The sequence below is a fragment of the Miscanthus floridulus genome, chromosome 3 (genome assembly GCF_019320115.1).
Source record: "Miscanthus floridulus cultivar M001 chromosome 3, ASM1932011v1, whole genome shotgun sequence".
In the NCBI taxonomy this organism is placed as follows: Eukaryota; Viridiplantae; Streptophyta; class Magnoliopsida; order Poales; family Poaceae; genus Miscanthus; species Miscanthus floridulus.
Genome location: NC_089582.1, coordinates 95835970 through 95840519, shown reverse-complemented (window position 1 = coordinate 95840519; position 4550 = coordinate 95835970). Strand labels below are relative to the sequence as shown.

Genomic DNA, 4550 nt, shown 5'->3' with positions numbered 1-4550 from the left:
ACGCTTCGCAGAAGGCTCGCCCTTCACCATGGCGGTGGCTAAGAGTGAAGTAGGTTTGGAGAAGGCAACCACATGTTCCTGTTGATTTTAGATCTGTTGTGGGAATGGAGGGCTCGGGGAAGGAAGGAAAACAAGCAAAGTTGTGGAAGAGATTATGGTAGTTAATATATCACTACTATTGAGGAGCCATTGCTATTTTTTAGGAACAAAGAGGAGCCATTAGTGTTGAAATGTTACTGCACATGCAAGAAAGTCCGACCTCTATAGGTTTGAATGTGTCTGACACACTGCACAGACCTTAGCTTAGATTATAAACAAGTTAAAGTTTCTACAAAATAATGACAACATTCATCCAAGAGGAAATTAACATGTCCATAGACAACCAAACTACATTGATCCATTTAAACATGTCATGATAGAGAGATACATCATGGAACTTTATTTACTCATCTGCTAATGACTCCAACTCTAAGAACAAGGGAACATAGGGAAGATAGTAAGGTCTGCCATTTGTGGCAGGATGCCACGTTTCAAAAACTGAGTATAACATGTAGGGATGACATAAACTTTTCTATTGTCCATGTTATATGTGATGATGTCATTTTCCTTCCCAACCCCAACAAAGAGAAGCAAATTCCATTGTGGGTGAACCATTGAGTAGTACTCATTAACATCATAGTAACAACAAAATTCAATGATTGAAAGTTCGGACATATTGCGACCAAGAATCGTACATACACACAAGTGACCCTAAGCTTGATGGATGGAGGGTGAAGAACCATGTAGGCAAGGAATTTTCCTCCATGTCTCTCCCTCCATATCCACAACAAGTATCTGAGGGTAAAACCCCGAGTACCCCACAATGTGCAGACAACCGTTAAGATACACAATTTTTGATGATCTCATTTCTTCTGATCTCTCAATTGTCACACAAGTATTCGATCCCCATTTAGATTCCTTACAGATCCATATTGTAGTTTTAGATGAGTAGATGTCCACACCCTTACACTCATCATCCTACTCCTCTTCTATATATTCAATCACATGGAAGTGCGAGGAGGCTGTCGGATCGAACCCCAATCGAGCCTCACCAACAGAATGGATGCTTGGTGGTAGTTCCTTGAACTTCTTGGTTGCTAGATTGCATATGACATAGCGATATAATCCATCAGCCCCTTGGCACTAGCATAGGATGAGGCCATTGTAGATATCTGAGATAGCTACAATGTCCAAGGTGAAGGGCAAGAAGGACAAGGATGGGTGTTCACCGATGATGCTGGTATAGCGTCGATGGCCTTGGGCGAAGTCGTAGAAGAAGCCAGCCAGAGTCTGAGGTAGCACCTTATGGTTGTTGTAGTACATGATGAGGCGGTTCCAGGAGTGACATACACATTTGAAGCAGAACAAGGGGCGAGCGGGGAGGCAGCGGTGGATCTTGACAACGACATCATCCGTGAGGCTGGCCAGTGCGTTCCTCTTGTTGGGGGCCTCCTCCATTTCGTCTGTGTGCAGTAGGATGAGAGCTTGCTTAGCAATGAGATCAGTGAAGAGGTAAATAATCCAACAAAGATCCATCAGTGAAGTCCACAACTCGTACCAAAGTACAACGTTAAAAAACAATTTAACAATTTTCATGGTATGACCTCTATTGATAGTGGATAACAAACATTATAAACCATCAATATAATATGTATAAGGGCATGAATATAATCACCAACATAGGTTTAGGGGTTTAAACTAATAAATTCTATGAGTTTTGGTGAATCTATATTTTCTGTAGGGTTTATCCAAAAAACGGCAAGGTGGCTCTAGATGTTAGAATTAATTGCGCTTAATCAGCGCATGAAGAACTCTAGAAGGTTCCAGAGGACACCACACTAAAGCAGAGGGTGAGGGGCCACTAGGTGGGAGCGGCTGGTCCCACCTATAGGCCGGCCGGTCTGGGCCCCAATTGGCAGCCTCCGTCTCGTTATGTTGGTTCTCCACCGCCTCCTAGATTGCATCTACGTAGTTTATTCAAGTCAATTTGATCCAAGGGCTCAGGATTGATGCTCTGGCCTATATATATCAACCCCTGCCACCCCCCATATCATCAAGAGAATCAAACCCTGATCAAGTTAGTTGAGAAGATATAAACCCTAATCATCCTCAGAGCTCCACCATATTCTAGGGCATAGCTAGCTAGGCTAGGTCTAGAGGGAGGCAAGCTTCGCTTGGATTCCCTATCTTGTCAAGAGCGTGGCTTGGTATAGCTTTTGTACCCCTCTCTCATTTGTATCTCTAATTACTTTTATATGTTTGCTACAATTGTTATGTCATTCATGTTCCTAGTTATAATGTTCATCGTTTACTTTGATTATATGCTTAGTATAGTTAGATTGTCTTTATGTTCAAGCATAAGTTCGTATAGCGCTCACTCTGGTGTACATGGGGTGAGTGGTCAACATTGTGTAAGCATGGATCTTATACGTTGTTTACCTGTGGATGCACCATATATTCTAGGCCATGTGGTAGATCATGGATGTGACACTCTTGTTGAGTCCTTTGTAGTCCACTCTCCCCGAATATAGGACAAGTATGATCTAGTTATAAAGGAAGACAAGCTCTGTTCTTAATCTTCCTTAGTAATATCTCTTATGTGTAGATATGAAGTTGATCTTAGCCATGACTACTAGGTGTAATTGCACTAATCAACGTATGCTTTGACTTATAATTAAGAATGACTTTGGAATTATTCCTCTAATATTCTACTTTGCCATGCGAATACCATAGAAAGGAGTACTCTGAGTGATAAATGATTAGTTATTATTTACCATTCATATATATTTATCTCTTGACTTACCCCTGTTGTGAGTAGAAGTTGGTTATGGTTGATCTCTCCATCATACATGAGTTATCGATATATTCCAACTACCCATCCTTCCCTGTGGTAAAAATATAAAAAACGATACCTAGAATACTCTCGGGTAAAGTGCTACAATGGTTTATTATCTGTGCGCTTGTAGATTCCTTTCATTTATATATATTGTTTTTAGTGACATGCAACATTAAAGTACTTCATAGTGTCATTCTAGAAGTGACACTAGGTAGTACCAACAAGCATTTCTGGCATCATCGCTAGGGATGACAACTTAGTAAAAGTGATGCTAAGGAATGTCAACAACATAGGGTGACTACTTAAAATAAGTGACACGTTAATAAATACCAACAAGCATTTTTAGCACCGTTGCTGGGGAAGGTAGCTAGGCAAGAAGGAAATATTGATAAACTTATACATACTGATGTGATCTAGATAACCATTGACCTCAACTCAAACAGGCTTACCCTTGTTCTGTCTACTTTTATATCTTATGCAAGGTAATGTATGACCGGTTTTGACCTTCCGACAAACTATGTTGAAGATCTAGAAGCATTAATCAGGAGAACTAGAGCCAAACTCAAGAAAATCTCAGCTTTAGAATCGTAAGACAATTAGATAAGGAGAAGCTTAACACTAGTTTTCGAAGCCATGGCTGACAAGACCCTCCATGAGTTCTCTGCTCCAACTATGGCCAGCATTCGTACTAGATCGGTGGTGAATGTTGGAGACAATGGCTTTGAACTCAAACCAGCTCTCATCAACATGGTGCAAGCTAGCTAGTTTTGTGGAAAGGAACATGAAGACGCGAGTGCTCATCTCCAACACTTCTTGGAGATTTGTAGCACTTTCACCATCAAGGGAGTATCCAGGGATGCCATACTACTTTGCCTCTTCACATTCTCACTTTTATGGAAGGTGAAGCAATGGTTCTATGCCAACAAAGATAGAAATACCACATGGGATAACTACTCTACGACCTTCCTAGCAAAGTTCTTTCCCACGGGCAAGACCAATGCTCTGTGTGGGAGAATTTCAAGTTTCCAACAACAACATGATCAATCTATCCCTAAGGCATGGGAATGTTTCTAAGACTACATATCTGAATGCCCTCATCATGGGATGGAGAATTGGCCACTCATGCAGACTTTCTACCATGGGTTGACCAATAGCACCCTTGAGAACATGGATGCTACTGTTGGAGGTGCTTTCCTATCACTTACAATCCCAGGTGCAATAGTTCTCGTGGAGAAGATAGCCTCCAACCAAGGTTGGAATGAAGAACATCTTCAGACCTACAAGAGAGGTGGAGGAATCCATCAACTCAAGGAGGTAGACATGTTATCTGCCAAGATAGACGTGCTGATGAAGAAGCTCAAAGACCAAGCCATAGAAAAGCAAGAAGTCATGCACGTTCATGATTCACACATGATGTGTGAAGAGTGTGGAAACACTAGGCATTCAGGGATCAACTACCCTAAAATCCACGAGGATGTGAACTTTGTCAACAACAACAACTACCGTCCTCAAAAGAATCTAGGATGGAATTAGGAACAGAGGCTGAACTACCAAGGTGATAATAATTTCAATAATCAACCACCCTTGAGAGAGTTAATTTCTGGCCAAGCTAAAATTATGGAGGGTTTATCTAGAAAACTAGCTTCTAATGATAGAATCCTAGAAACCATAAATA

The 4550-nt window shown here is 41.1% G+C and overlaps 1 non-coding gene across 1 annotated transcript; it reads right to left on the bottom strand.

The window, feature by feature from the left end:
• Positions 1-3872: 3872 nt before the first annotated feature.
• Positions 3873-3981, bottom strand: LOC136547647 (small nucleolar RNA R71). Its single transcript, XR_010781611.1, has one exon. It is a non-coding gene; the product is annotated as a small nucleolar RNA R71 (small nucleolar RNA).
• Positions 3982-4550: the final 569 nt, after the last annotated feature.